We start from the raw sequence: 16881 nt of genomic DNA, 5'->3' as shown, positions 1-16881 counted from the left end.
GATTACAATACATACAAGGCTGGATTTACACTAGGTCAAGTATGTTAGGGCTTCCTTTTCATGTTTAACATCCGTGTACTGCAGCTCCTTTCTTTCATGTACAGCTCCCTTGGGCATCAGATTTCCTTTTTCATGTGCTACTCACTTTTTCAGTCTTCTCATTTATATGTAGCAGCTCCTATTCCACATCTAGATACCAACTTAGGCTTCAGCTGCCAAAGGCCCAGGCCTTTGTGGCCCTACCAGAAAGTTAGTGCTATATACTGTAAATACAAAATAATAATAATAATAATAATAATAATAAGAAGAAGAAGAAGAAGAAGAAGAAGAAGGAAGAGGAGAAGAAGAAAAAGAAGAAGAAGAATACACTTACTATGTGCATTCATGTTTTAATAATCAGACCTGCAGTATCTGGTACAACGCTGGGTTTCAGACATCAAACCAGAGATCATTTTTCCAAGAAATGGTTAGAGCAATATTTTAAAAATAAACTGACATTTACAGGAAAGATTTCAATGGAATGTATGTTTGTTTAGTATTAACGCTGACCCATATTTGCGCATTTATATCAGTTTAAACAGAATCGTGCACATGTCTTTGTTGTTGGAATTACAAGCTGTGATGGGAGTGCATAGCGCGCGTTGTCTAAATGCCAGTCTAATAAAGAGCATCAGAAGAGCGTCTGGTATTCTAGGATATGAAAATGTAAATGAATGCTGTTATTTACGCATATATATCAGATGGCAGGAGGGAGACTGACTCAGAATGACAATGTGTTTGCTAAATAGTTAATTAAGAAACACGGGTTAACTGGTGTTATCGTGTTTTAATATCCTGGATTACAGAGTAGGATAGGCAATCTATGAAAAGGCACGTCATTCTGGTCATACCTTGATTTGTATTAGGCTCGAAGCTTGAATGTGTAATGAAAAAACAAAATACTTACCAAGGTAGCGAGAAGCCTCTTAAACGTCTAGAGCAATGCTCCCCAAACCAGGCCTCAAGCATCACCAACAGTGCATGTTTTGTGGAAATCAGTGAGCAGCGAAAATGCCAATATTCTTTTGGCATTCATTTTTCACAAAAATAATGTTGACCTCTTGAGGACTGCAGGGCTAAACCCCCCTAGTGACCAGGCCATTGTTAGTAAAATTGGCCACTGCAGCTTTAAGGCCAAGCTGCAGGGCCGCAAAACACAGCACACAAGTGATTCCCCCCCTTTCTCCCAACCAACAGAGCTCTCTGTTGGTGGGGTCTGATCGCTCCCCCATGTTTATTTTTTTTTATAAATATTATTGTTGCTGCTTTTTAAAAAAAAACTGTTCCTTTAAATCCCTTCCCTCCCTCCCCACTGCCAGTCAATTACGGTGATCGGCTGTCATAGGCTTCTGCCTATGAGAGCCGATCGCTCTTTTGTCCCCCAGGGGGACAGCCATGTTACACGGCTGTCCCCAGTACAGCGCTGCTGCCGATCGCAGTGCTGTACATAGAAATAGATGGCGATCACGTCGTCTAACAGTCTCCCGAATGGCAATAGCCAGGGCCGGATTTGTACTTTTTACCGCCCAAGACCACTGTCACCAGACCCCCACCTTCAGTATAGGTTTCGAGATGACCCTTCCCCCTTCCCTTCAGTATAGGTAGCCGGATAACCCCTCCCCCTTCCTTCTAGTATAGGTAACCTGATGACCCCCCACAGTATAGGAAGCCAGATGACACCTCCTCCCCACTTTCCCTCCAGCATAGGTAGCCGGATAACCCCTCCCCTTCCCTCTAGTATAGGTAACCTGATGACCCCCCACAGTATAGGTAGCCAGATGACATCTCCCCACTTTCCCTCCAGCATAGGTAGCCAGATGACTCCTCCCCACTTTCCCTCCAGTATAGGTAGCCAGATGACTCCCTTAATACTTCCTTTTCCCACTCCCCCCTTTCAGTATAGGTAGCCAGCTCTCCTTCACACCACAGCAGCCACCAGTGTCACTCATTTCTCCACTTATTTCCAGTACAGAAGCTTCATCTTCCCCTCTGTCTCCAATGCTGCCCAAGTCCATAGCCGCCGGCGACAACGCAAACGTGCACAGAGAGCAAGGTAGCCGCTGGCAGCAGAGTACCCCGGTTAGGCGCTCACCTGATCTCCCTGCCCACAGAACTTACAAGTTTGCAAATGCTGCATAAGTTCAGCCTGCTGCTTTGGTGCCCTTGCCCCTGTGGTGCCCTAGGCCATGGCCTAAGAGGCCCTGGCCTAAATCCGGCCCTGGCAATAGCCGCTCGAAGACTGAAGGCGAGGCGGAGCTCCGCCCCCAAGCAGAAGATGCGCGCACAGCCTGCGTGCGATCTCCTGCAAAACAGAGCCCCAGGACTTTACGCCAATCGGCGTTAGGCGGTCCTGGGGCTGCCACCGCGGCTGCGCCCATCGGCGTGAAGCGGTCGGAAAGAGGTTAAATTCCACTTCCGAGTGAAAATGCCATCAAAAGAGGTACCCTGCTCTTTCAATCAAGGCCATCATCTCAAAGTTTTACGAGGTGGTGGTGGTGGGGAGTTGTCGTCATGATGTGTAGATTTGTAGTTACACTTCTGCTGCTTGGATATTCCACACAGCACAGTCCATATCTGGTCCTCTTTGCCCAACATTTCAGAAGGACTGGATTTGCTCCTAATCTGAGATATATGAGGTTAAAGTTTCAAAAACTTCAAGACATCAAATATTCTCACCTGACAGTCATAAGATCCGATCTGCAATTCTTCGGCTTCAAACGTCTCCCTCACCTTAGCTCAAGGAAATGAAGAAAACTTTCTTCTTCCTTCCAATTTTATTAGCATTTGTCTCAGACAGCAAACTCCAGATTATACATTCCGTACAAATGTTTTATATAGCATTTTATTCTAAACTTTAAAAAGAACCAAAGTGTTTTTTTTCCCTGGAAGTTTGTAGAAGACACACTCTCTTTCACTGCTTTATCTCTGTATAATATCAAAGAAAATTCACACCTCGCCAACAGACCTGCAAAGTCTGAAATTTACATTTGGCTGATTTTGCTGGTAAATAAACTTTCTTCCTCAAGCATAATTGCCAAATTAGTTACAGGAAGGCATTGCAACTCAACAAAACACACATACAAGGCCAGCTTTTTGTTATTTCTCCCACCAGCAAGATCTGCACTTTATGTTGACAGTGCCAAGTTTATCCTGACATTCCTTGAACCCTCTAAGATGTTCCACAGAAAGAGGAGGTCAAGTACTAAATTTCCAATGGAAACCTGTTTAGCTTCAAGGAGTCTGGAATCAGTAGAGGACATGAGCGTGCTAGCAATCTACAATGATCATTGCTGAAAACCAGTGTAGCAGAAGTGGCAACCTTGTTGACCTAACCCTTAGGCCCCGTTCACACTTGCGATTCGAGTCCGCAAGTGTCCGGGGGTCCGGGTCCCGCAAAGAGACCGTACGGGTCTCTGCCGTGGCCACAAGTTGCCACAAGTTGCGGATCCGGAATGTATCAGTTCCGGCTACAATAAAGTAGCCGGAACTAGATACATTGCAGTGCCAGAAAGGCACCGCAAGCATGGGGGATACCGGCGTGTAGTCTGGGCCCCCCAAGTGGCATAGGACCGGTGCTGGAAGCATCCGGTCCTATTGCCAGTGTGATGAGAAACATCTGTTTCTCATTGCACAGCATGGCCGCATGTTCGGGTCAGGATCCGGCCCAGGTGCGTGGGCCGGATGATCCGGACCGAAAAATAGCGCATGTTGGAAAAGTGTTGGAAAAGTGTCCGCAGTCCAGATCCGATCCGGCTCCGTTCTGTATGGAACGGACGCATGTGATCGTCCTCATAGACTTTGCATTGCTATGCGGAACGTACGTTCTGTTTGTACAGTATACGGTCCGGATCCGATCAGGCGAATCCGGACAGCGAACGCTAATGTGAACCAGGCCTTAGAATACAGAGGTTTTCACCAGAGTGTGCCACAAAGAATTTTGGACTTCAATCACCAAATTATGTGTATGCACATGCAGAGCTTAACACCCTGTTTCACATCAGTGATGAGTGAAAAGGCCAATATTCTTTTTGCATTATTTTTCCCGAAAATAATATTAAATTAGATTTTTGAACGAAAATGCCGTTAAAAATAAGTTTCGATATTTTTTGCATTTTCATGAATTTTCAAGGTAAAAATATAGATTTTTGTTGCAGTCATTTTTTTGCGTTAAAAATATAGTTTTCCAAGTTTTCATGATAAAATATCAATTTTCAATGAAGTACAAGCTAGTTTTCGCAAACATTTTCTCTAAACAAAAATCTCTAAATCAAAAATAGCATTTTCGATGACTTTGAAAATTTGCAAACAACACTGTTGAGCACCTGCAACCAACAAAGCACATGCATACATACATACATACGTGGGCATTCTTCTAGAAACAAGGACAAGTAAGACTGGTGTAGCTGTTTGGGCAGGATCAAAGCCAGGTGACCCTCACAACCAATTGTCAAAAATGGAAAGAATACTTGCCTGGTTTAAGTCTCAGCCCATGTGAGCCGGGTCAGAGACTAAATCCTTGTATGCATGGTTAATGTCTGACAGAGTGAATGAGGATAGTACTGGAATTATCATCCAAAGGCTCCACCTAACAACCTGTGATCTTTATCCGGGTCCAACCAGGCATATGTGTGAAAATAGCGATTGGTTAAATGGGCACTGGATATGGCCATTATTCTCATATTGTGGTAATTGTGGCTGGTAAAATGGGTGCCAGGAAATGCCTAAGGGCCTGTCTTTACTTGTCAGTTTTTCTGTGTGTCAGTTTTTCTGCATGAGTTCTCTGACAGTTTTGCATTGCTGTCAATTGTTTTTCTGCATGTGAAAAAGGCAATCAATTGGTTGTAGTTTTCTTATGCAGAAAATGCACAGAAAAACTTGGAGTGGAGACAGGCTTTAAAAATGTTTTCTAATTTTTCAATTTTCTACTATCTCTGATCCCCAATACTAAAATAGTGGTAATTACACCTGCTGTGTTGCTTTGCATCACAGATTCCTCCACACTTACCTACCATCATTAGTTACTTCCTCGAACACAATATATGCATATCCACACCTACCGTTGATTGATGTATTGAGAGAAAAGAAGTGGCCATAGCAGGCATGCCCTCCTCCAGTTTGCATTGAATGGAGGAGATGAGTGTGTTGGAGGTCAAGCTGCAGCAGTGATGAAGTGGTCTACCTTAAAGTGGTATTGTCAACATAAAAATCACATTTAAACAGCAACTGGTCTGCATGTATTAAGTAATAAAGATGCTAATTATGCATTCAGAACTTGCAAAACTTTCTGCTTCTATGGTTTGGAGTTATCATATACTTTAGGAGCACTGGCCCTTTAGTAGTCAGTGCCAAACAGTTGCATGCTCGGGTTCTTTTTATCTATAATATATTCCTCCTTTTCTATTTATTTCCCTGCCTAGCTGCTTATCTGAAACATGATCCCCTGCTCACTTGTGTTTACAAGAATGGCTGAGGTGACTCAACGATTGGAGGAGAAAAGAAAAAGACAGTGCAGTTCCTAGTATACACCTCAGTGGGAGTGTCTGAAGGCAGCTAATGAATACACAATGAGCAAGAGAAGGGAGGAGGGGAAACAAGAGTCAGGGAGGATATGATGTCAGTGTTATCTTAGCAAGATGGCCACTGCCTAGAATAGGGGATTTCTGCTTTTCCTTTATAAAATTCACAGGAATCATTACGTGGATAGCACAATACATCTGTTATGTAACTAGAACTAGTATTTATCTACTTATATATGAGTTTTTTATTTCTAGGTTAGCATGGGTGTCACTTGTTCTTTAACCTATTTTGGTTCCTGGACGTAGTTTCTACGTCCAGGAACCATGCGCGCTACCGCGCGCTCCCGCGGCCGATCGCCGCGGATTCGGTAGCCAAGGAATCAATGTATCGGGCTATGGTGCCCGATCATTGATTCCTCTCCCCCGCTGAAAAAGCGACAGCTTCTCTCTAGAGTTGGGCCGAACCTCCGATTTTAGGTTCGCGAACCCTGTTCGCGAACTTCCGCAAAAGGTTCGGTTCGCGAAAAAGTTCGCGAACCGCAATAGACTTCAATGGGGAGGCGAACTTTCAAAGTTTTAAAACATTCTATCAGCTGCAAAAATGATAGAAAACATGTTTTAAAAGCTCTAATACCTGGAGCCACACCTAATTGAGTGAAATACACATCACTGCTGGAGGACCTGCCCACCCTCCCTCCTCCAAGCAAGGTCCTTTATACCATTTGCCTACCTACACTAATTAGTTATGGGACAGCTGCTACACACTCTGCTAGGGAGATTTTATCCTACCTCCTACCCTTCTACCCTTCTACCTATTCCCTCCTGCTTAAGCAACCTAATGGTTCTATTGCATTGAGCATAAATGTTAAATTTTAGGCAAGCTTCACTTACTTCTGTAGTGGTACAGTGCTTAGGGTGACGTGCCCACCACACAGTGAGATCTGGGTTTGATTCCCAGCTATGGTATGATCTGGTGTTTGACATTTTTGTAAGATCTGACAAGATTAGCTGCATGCTTGTTTCTGGTGTGATTCACACTACTGCAGCCAAATAGATCAGCAGGGCTGCCAGGCAACTGGTATAGCTTAAAAGGAAATCAATATGGCAGCCTCCATATACCTCTCACTACAGTTCTCCTTTAAGCAACCTAATGGTTCTATTGCGTTGAGCATAAATGTTAAATTTTAGGCAAGCTTCACTTACTACTGTAGTGGTGCAGTGCTTAGGGTGACGTGCCCACCACACAGTGAGATCGGGGTTCGATTCCCGGCTATGGTATGATGTATACTGGTTTTTAAAATAGTATAATTCCCTGGCAGAAGAGACCCTCCTCCCTCCGGTAGGAGGTAGGAGGTAGGAGGGAGGAGGGAATGGGTAGAAGGGAGGAGGGAGGCCAATTAAAATCTCCCTAGCAGAGTGTGTAGCAGCTGTCCCATAACTAATTAGTGTAGGCAGACAACTGAGTCAAATGGTATAAAAGGTCCTAGCTTGAAGGGAGGGTGGGTGGGGTCTTAAGCAGTGTGTTTCACAATAACATGTCTGCTGACAGTAAAATGGAGGGGAAAAATTTTGCTCAATACAGCTTTATGGGGCGAATCGAACTTCCGCAAAAGTTCGCGTGTTGCAGGCGAACGCGAACCCCCAAAGTTCGCCTGGAACCGTTCGCCGGCGAACCGTTCGGCCCATCTCTACTTCTCTCGGAAGCTGCGCCTTTTCTGGCCGTTCCCTTCCCGATGTGTCACTGTAAGCGTATGTTACGCTTAGAGTGACGTCATGTAAACAAACTCATGGCCGCCATCTTGTGGCCAAAAAGTAATACTACACCTGTAAAAAAAATTTTTTTAAATCAACACACATTTACATTATAAATCTATTGTTTACCTCCCACCCTCCCAAAACTACCCAAATAAAATGTTTACTATAAAAAAACAAAAAAACATTACAATAAAAAAAAAACATGTAAATATTTACCTAAGGGTCTAAACTTTTTAAATATCAATGTAAAGATGAAATATTTCTATATTTTTTTTATTTTAAACTTGTAAATAGTGATAGATGCAAAACGGAAAAAACGCACCTTTATTTCCAAATAAAATATTGTCGCCATACATTGTGATAGGGACATAATTTTAACGGTGTAATAACTGGGACATATGGGCAAATACAATACGTTAGTTTTAATTATGGAGGCATGTATTATTTTAAAGCTATAATGGCTAAAAAACTGATAAATAATGAATTTTTTCATTTTTTTCTTATTCTTCCTGTTAAAATGCATTTACAGTAAAGTGGCTCTTAGCAAAATGTACCCCCCAAAGAAAGCCTAATTGGTGGCGGAAAAAACAAGATATAGATCAGTGCATTGTGATAAGTAGTGATAAAGTTATAGGCTAATGAATGGGAGGTGAACATTTCTCACGTGAAAACGACGGAACCTGAATGGGTTAACCTCCTTAGCGGTAACCCCATGTCAGGCTCGGGACGGAAATCCACAGCTCAGATTGATAATCCTGAGTTGGATCCAGTGCAGGTGTGGAATGTGTAGGGCTGCCACAGAGCTATCTAGCGGTATGATTTTTAGGGTCTAAAAGCTTGTGAAAAAATTGCAGTGCTTTTGGACAATAAAATCTGGAAATAATCATACCGTCGGGGAAGCCAAAGGGCAAACATGATATCAAACATCAATGATGTCACCATGAAGAGATACTTATTGGAACTTTAGTTGTTATGAAGGTCTAACAATGAGGATTTGGGTGGAGCAGGCTATCTTTAGTGTTAACTGGGGGGGGGGGGGAGTAATGGGGTAAATAAAAAAAATATAGCGCAGTTAAGCCTTAAAGTGGCCCTGAACTTAAAAATGTAATAGCAAGCACATAACACATGTGATACATTTTAGTAATCTAATCAAAATAAATTCATTTTACTTTTTAGATGTCAACATTTTTATGCCTGCTGTCTGATAAAGTGTATTTCCTTAGGGTTTTCAGCACACGGGAATAAAGACAGTTTTTGTGCCCCTCTCTGGACAAAATGGGTGGGACCACACATCAGAATGTGGTTGTGGTCGGGGGTGGAGTGAAATGTAAAAATGCTGTTTAGATAGCCAGATGTGCCCCCTTCCCTGTTTAGATAGGCAAATATGCCCCCTTCCCCTGTTCAGATAGCAAAATGTGCCCCCCTTTGAAAATAACCAAATGTGCCCCCTGTAGATAGTCAAATGTGCCCCCCTAAAGCTAGCCAGATGTTCCTTCCTTTAGATAGCTAGATGTGCCCCCTTTAGATAGCCCCACGTTTTCTGCTGCTGTTAATGCTTCTTCATTCCTCTGCCGAGGCAGGGAGAGAAGCAGGGCCACTTCGGGCAGCTAGTGAGCTGCCTTTCATGCACGTGGGGGTGCAGAGCCTGTGCTGCGTGCCCACACAGTGCTACACCCAGGAACATATGCCCCCCTCCTTGCCACCTCATAGCTAAGCCTCTACCAGGCGGCTCTTTCCTCCATTTACTTATTAGCTGTTTGTTTCCCTGTGACACTGTGTGACCCTGAGCATTCTTATCTTTTACAAGAAAATAAAATGACCCAGGATGGGGACTTCGGGGGGGGGGGGGGGGGGGGGTGTATGTGAAATCCACTGTGAGCTGTCCAGGGCACTACTATATGAGTCATGGGTTTCTCCCTCTGGAACCCCCTCCTTCCTTTCCTTTTAGGGATCTCATGCAGAGTAGAGATGTCACGAACATAGAATTTTCCATTCGCGAACAGCAAACTCAAACTGCCGTAAATGTTCGCGAACATGCAACCCACCATAGGCTTCAATGGGCAGGCAAATTTTAAAACCTACAAAGTTTCTGGCCACAAGTGATGGAAGTGATGGAAATGTTTTTTCAAGGGGTCTAACACCGGGACTATGGCATGCCAGAGGGGGATCCATATGAAAAGTCCTTATTAATCCCAAAAGGCAGGAATCACATTATGCACAGCTCTGGGTGTCAGTGGGCTGTGGAGTGTCACATACAGAAAAATGCAAAAGTACTATCAGAATACAGTGATATAATAATGCACTGGAGTGGTACTCTGTCTGTAAGTTTAATGTAGCAACAGCAGTAGCAATGGCTGATCAATGGCGAGCAGTATTCTGCGAACATCCGCTGTTCCCTTTTGCGGCAAACAGCAAACATTTGGCATGTTTGATTTGCCCCCTATACATTATCATTGAGCTAAACTTTGTCCCCTTACCCAACAGTCAGCAGACACAATGCAGCCAATCAGCTAGCACCTCCTCCTGAACACCCCACCACCCTATCAAAAAGCAGTTGCAGTGGCCCTATTGAATCAATTCTCTGCTGGCTGCTGACTGTTAGTGAGAGCAGGGACAGACTTGCTGCAGAAAGGTAGGGAAAGCATTAGCTAGGCCTGTGTTATTGTTCCTCACTAGCAGTGAAAGCAGCTCAAACAGCCCTTTTGAAGGCTAGCACATCGGTCTCCTGTGTTTTTGTGTGTGTGACACTCTACTGACGCCCACTGACACCCAGAGCTGTGTGCACACTACTGCTGTGCTGTTGCCTCATTAAGTTGCAGGCACAGAACCACTCCAGTGCATTATTATTTCACTGTATTGTGAAAGTACTATTGCATTTCTCTGTGTGAGACACTCCACAGCCCACACACAAAGAAATGCAATAGTACTATCAGACTACAGTGAAATAATAATGCACTGGAGTGGTTCTGTGCCCGCAACTTAATCAGGCAACAGCAGTAGTGTGCACACAGCTCTGGGTGTGTGTGTGGGCTGTGGAGTGTCTCACAAAAAACAACAACACAGGAGACCAATGTGCTAGCTCTCAAAAGGGCTGCTTAGGGTGCTTTCACAGCAAGTGAGGAACAAGACCACAGGCCTAGCTAATGCTTTCCCTACCTATCTGCAGCAAGTCTGACCCTGCTCTCACTAACAGTCAGCAGCCAACAGAGAATGATTCCAATATGGCCACCTCAACTGCTCTTTGATAGGGGGGTGGGGGGTCCATGAAGAGGTGCTATCTGATTGGCTGCCATGTGTCTGCTGACGTTGAGCAGGGAACACACTTGTCTTTCAGTTTTCTGCGCGCGTTTTCCTGCATACTTTTTCTGCACACCAAGGGCTTGATGCACAAAGCCGTGCAAACTGTTTAGCACGGGTGTGCTAAACAGTTAGCATGTGAAGTGCTGTTCGCGGACTTTTGCGCGAGCAAAGTGCCGCAATTCGCGCGATTGCGGACTTTTGCGGGCGCAATTTGCTTTGTGAATCAAGCCCCAAGTGTGTTTCCATGCAGGAGCATAGCAGCTGATGTAATTGATACAAAAAACTGACAAAATGTGCAGAGTCATGATGCAGAATGTCAGTTTTTTTCTGCGCGGGAACAAAATATTAAGTGTGTACTAGCTCATTGATTAACATGAGTTCTCAGTTTTTCTGTGCAGAAAACGCGTACGAAAACAGTCAAGTGTGTTCCCTGCCTCAGGTAAGGTGCCAAAGTTTGGCTCCATTATGATGTACAGAGGGCAGGTCAAACATGCCATATGTTCGCAGGTCGAAGAAAAGGCGAACAGTGGAAGTTCGCCGGGATACTGTCCGCTGCGAACCCTTTGGGCCATCTCTAACAGAGAGTGATTGAGAGGCTTCCAGTATGACTAGCACTGCACCTGGCACCTTACAGCATATCACAGGGAGAGTGGCGTATTACATGAATAAATGAAAGGATGATATATATCTTAATTAAATACACCCATAGCTGCAAATTATTGCAGGGTATGTATCAGCTGTAACAAAGAACTGTTTTTCTTTAAAAGTTATTATGCTGTTGTGTATCTTTTTTGAGCAGAGAGGAAGTTCTGAGATCAGGTCTGCTTTAAGTGTAAGTACAATTAATTTAAACCAAATAGAACACACAAGCTTACAAAGAACAAGATGTAAAATAAACCTGCCATGATATGAGGAATGATTTTGCTTTAAAAATTCTTCTTTCTTGATTGGTGTTTTAATTCTGCTTTTAATACATACCAAGCAGGGGCGTAGCAATAGGGGGTGCAGACACTGCAGAGGTTGCGATCACATCGGGGCCCTTGGGCCAGGGGGGCCTCGAGGGGCCCTCCCTCGATTGCAGTGTTAGCTCTCTGTTGGTCCTGTGCTGATAATAATGACTTCTATAGATATTTTGAATAGTGGTAATCATTAACAAACTGTTCCCCATCCCTTTCTAGCACCTCTGACACTGTAGTTGCCATTGGCAGGCTTTGGTGCGCCGTATTAGTTGTTATGTATAGAGTGCTAAGGGGGCCCCAATGTAAAACTTGCATCGGGGCCCACAGCTCCTTAACTACACCACTGATACCAAGTCACTTCCCAGCACTATGCAGGTGCTTCAACTTCAGATGAAGTCTTGTTGAGTCTTTGTTAACGCAGACTCTGCTGAAGCCAAGACATCCGCTAGGCATCTGGAATTTGGTAGGAAGGTAATAACAATGACAGACTTCATATTTCTCTAACTTCAGCTATACTTTAAATTGATTTATTTATGTTTGGATAATAGGAAGAGAATGAAGTGTTGCTCTTAAAAGCAATTTTATGAAAGCTGAATAAACAGGAAGGCATCATGTCTGCTGCAGCAAATAACATTATTGGCGGCTTTCAAACTAGTAAGTATGTCAAAGATCTCAAGTTTAGTCCTGAGCAGAGCTGAGAAAAAAAATGTGCTTTGTCTTCCTTCAGCACAAAAACAGCTGGCTGATGTCAAAAATATATTTTATTCAATAGTCACCTAAATTTGTGACATTAACATTTGGGGAGGGGGGGGGGGGGGAGTTAAAAAGAGAACACTTCACAAAAAGTTTGCCTCCGAGACAAAAAACACACATACACAAATGTGAAAAAAAGGCTGAAGGATTAGACTTGAAGAGTATATATTTATTTATTTATTTTCATACCTTTAAAAAGTCACATGAACGGTCTCCATGGCAACCCAACTGCTGACTTTCGCTGCGGACAAAATGTTGCATCTGCTTTCTGATCCCTGAAGGCCAAAACTCGAGAGTTGGAAAATGAAAACAAGGAAAAAAAAAGCAGAAGAGAAGCCTATAAAGGCTTAATATAAACCACGTCTTTTACTCAAATCTATAACTTCCCCCTGGTCAAAGCCGGTCTTTTCATCTGCCAATCAGACAGCGATTCCGAGTCAAGTAATAAGGAGCACAGATACAAGCTGATAGCTCGGGTTTTGGTTTTTCCAGCAAACTTTGAGACCGCACAGATGAAATGGTTTAATAATTTAAGGTAGGCTTACATGGAAACTTTTTTCCTGGCCATTCTACGGACATGAAAAGTGAGGGCCTGTTTGTATTATTTAACATGGTATTCTTTGTGATTTAAGAAAAATCCTACTTCCTTATTGAATCATTAAAAGCAGATATCTGGTAGAGTAAACACAAACTCTTCAACACATTGCAAAGAAAGCCAAAGTCCAACTTTTATCCTGCACTCAGGAAAGACTTGGATGTTGGATGCTATGTATTGCTAGCTGTCTTTTGAGGCACAGTTTAAGCAGAGTTTGTATTTCCTCATTGTATTCTTTTGGGTTCTGTTGAAAGTCTCTATTTTCTTTCCTCGGTCCAAATACACTCTGGAGGTGATTGATCACTACATGTGTAAAGGAAACTGGAGCAGAGATATTTACCCATAGCGGTCAATTAGGACTTTGCTATTACATGTGTTGTGTACTACTGTAGTGATGCTTGAGGAGTCTGAGCACAGAGAGAAAAACCTTTCTGTTCACTGCACAATTGTTCTAATGACTGCTGTCTGCTGAACTACTGATAAGGAATTATACAAAGATTTGTAGACAGTCCCTATTCAGTGTGCTAGTGCTGTACTGTAGTCATGCTGGAGAAGTCTGCAAAGCCAGGTCTCCTCCATCAGAGATGGAACGAGTGAATGTAATAAGCTGAGGCTGGGAGGACACTCATCTATCATTTTTTGGTATCTGTTTTCTGCACACCAAGGGCTTGATTCACAAAGCGGTGCTAACAGTTAGCACGCTGGTGAAAAGCCCTTTATCATGCCTAAACTCAGTTTAGGCATGATAAGTTTAGGTGTGATAAGTTTAGGTGTGATAAGTTTAGGCATGATAAGTTTAGGTGTGATAAGTTTAAGCGTGATAAGTTTAAGCACCAACTGGATTAGCACCGCAGTGCACAGCTGATCAAAAGTTTTGCGCTAGCAAAGTCTGGTGCACTTTGCATACCGTTTAATGGCGCTGCTTTGCTTGTGGGACTTTACGCGCGATCTAAACTTATCTAAACTCATCATGCCTAAACTTATTATGCCTAAACTGGCTTTTCACCAGCATGGTGCAATGGTTATCATGCCTAAAGTTTCTAACTGGGTTAGCACCGCTTTGTGAATCAAGCCCCATGTGTGTCTGTATGTGTGAAAACGTGCATTTTTTCTATCACAAAGGCTAATGTAATTGAGAGAGAAAATGGGCCATATGCAATTCTCTTTTTCACCTGAGTTTTCTCCAAGGAGATAATTTTTCATCTTCTATTTAAAATAACTTACTAGCACTTTTCAGCTGTTAAAGGCCTGAAAAGTAGCTAAATAGTACTATCAAGATTATTCTGAGTATTTTTTTGCTTTCTGTTGGCTTGAAAGGTATTTTATTGACACATTAAAACATATCACCTTGGAGAAAACTCAGGAGAAAAAGTGAATTGCATATGGTCCAATGTGTGCAGTGCTTCACTGCTGTCTGTTTTTATCTGCTGCGGAAAACACATTCAAATGTGCAGTAGCCAATTGAATAACATTGGTTCTCAGCTTACTTGTGCAGGGGGGAAGGGGGGGGGGTAGAGTAGGGGGCCCCATCCAAAGTTTCGCAGGGGGACCAGTGATTTCTTGCTACACCCCTGATCGGAATACCATGGACATTTTAAACCAATCAGAAGACTTGGCTATTACTGAGTTTTACTGAGTCTTGCGATTGGTTTAACATTTTTGTGGTATTCTGATGTCCATGGAAAAATTCTTCAGCCCATGATTGGTCCAATACTTTTGAGTTCTGTGATTGGACTAACATGTCCAATTTGCAGTAACGCGGTATTTCCATGGAATACCGATTAAGCTACTGTATTTTGTTCATTAAGATATATACAGGAAATGACATATTTAAATCTTTGGTTCCACTTACTAAGTCCTATAAGCTTTCCTTGTCAGTATCTTTCCTAAAACATAAGATATTAAAAGGGTGTCCACTGAAAAGGCTGTCCACAAATTTGGGCATCAAGTGAAGCCCCTAACGGGATATCGGTAAAATTTCTGATATTCTATTGGGCACCGGCTAATACCGATAGTAAAATATATCGGTAAACACATTAACTCTCCTTTTATCTACACCTAACACTAACCTACCCCGCACCCGAGGATATATGAGCCACAATGTCAGCCACTAAAGTGTCTGCTAACTTACATCATTTTGTTTATAAGCTGTGGCTCTGGAGACCCAATTATACACTAGGTGCTACAACAAACATTGCAGTCTGTGCATCGCCCAAATTACATGACAAGCGGAGAAGCCCAAATTATCCACTTTGGTCAAAGGCATGTGGATGAATTTAGGATTAGATAATTAAGTAATTTGAATTTATTGTATACGCCTCCCAAACATATTACAGATTTTCTGTAATAAAATGTTCTATGCCACTACAAATCCAAAGGATCACATAAAATTGGTCACAGTTGGGAATGACCTGTCAGAAAATTTAACAATATCCTCTCCATGTTAAAGAGGAGCTGTCAGTCATACTATCTCAGAAAAAAACACATATATAAGTAGATACACACTTGCTCTACTTACATAACATGATACGTATTGCACTGTCCACATTTTGATTTTAATGATTTTTCTACAGTAAAAAAAAGAAAATCCTTCTTACCATTGCCCATTTTAACTGTGGCTATTTTGAAGTCAATCCTGATGTCATTTCCTCCCTTACTCTCCTCTGCGTGATTGTGTATGCATTGCCCGCCCTTCACTATAGAAAGTGCATTGTCTCAGCATGAGAAATATTGGCCAATTGGAGAGGAACAGAGGTGTGGGAGGGGAAAACAGGAGGGAAAGAGGTTTCAGCCAATCAGGCTGCATAAGTTAAGTCTGAGGGGAAAGTAGAGAAGCATAAAAGGACAACCCAGCATGCCCTGCAACTTCCTTTGTGTGTACCAAAGTTTGTGTGTACCAAATAAGTCTCAGGTAAAGTGGGGAATGATCATTTTGTCAACAAGAAAATAATAGTTTGCCAGATAAAAATAAAGCATTTATTTTTGATTTTATGCCCGACGGTTACACTTTAAAGCCAGACTGCCATATTCAAACTTTCTGGTGCTACTTGTTAATTGCAAACTTGGCCATGATTTACTCCTTGGAACTCTACAGAAAATATTGTTTAGCAGAAGCAGTCAGAGCTGGAGAATCAATCTACCAGCTCTCCTATTTCTGAAAATGACTATTAAATTGCTTTCTTTAATCTGAGGTAAAGGTCTTGCTCCTTCCCCTCCCCCTTCTCCTCCAGTATTCTCAGTGGCTTAGTAGGCGATCACGTGGCTCATTTCAGATTTGAAGCAGGCAGCAGGTTTCCCTCCCAGCAGTTTCTGCCATCAGATTTGCTCTAAGCATATTTTTACAAATAAAGTAGCAGCAATTCAAGATTGTATTTTGAGTCTCCCTTTTTATTGATCTGACCGTTCTAGCTGTCAATATATGCAGGGTATTTTGTCTTGTAAACAGTTCTCCATAAAAGAACAAAATGTATTTTGCATAAAACTGTCAGCACTGAGCACAGCCTCTCTTCTTTATTCCTTGATGTTGGATGATATGATTGCAGATTTTTCCTGCAAAACAAGTACAGACAAGGAGGCACAAATAAAGCAGGCATTTATGCTACTGTTAGTAAATAATCATATGCTGCATATGGTTATGTGCATGTCTTTGACTAATGCTGAACCAGCAGGAATCCCACTGGGCCTCATTAGAAAGAGGTACAGTGCTGATGTTGTTCATAATCCAATAAAGCTATGTCAGAAAGCAGAGCACAAAATAATCATGCTTTTAGAGGTAGACATTCTTTTCTATATTGCAAGCATATTTTTCTTAATGTTTGTGATCTTAACTTCGTTAATGACTTATTTAACCTCTTCCGGGCCATGCTGATTGAAAAGGGTGTAATTTTCAACAAGCCCACTGCAAGCTCCAGCCGCTACCGCCGATCGCACTGCTCTCCAGCCGCTGCAGCCTACTAGCCCTGGT

The sequence above is a fragment of the Hyperolius riggenbachi genome, chromosome 3, assembly GCF_040937935.1.
Source record: "Hyperolius riggenbachi isolate aHypRig1 chromosome 3, aHypRig1.pri, whole genome shotgun sequence".
In the NCBI taxonomy this organism is placed as follows: domain Eukaryota; kingdom Metazoa; phylum Chordata; class Amphibia; order Anura; family Hyperoliidae; genus Hyperolius; species Hyperolius riggenbachi.
The sequence above is the reverse complement of the archived record's forward strand: the minus strand, read 5'-3'. Positions refer to the sequence as shown.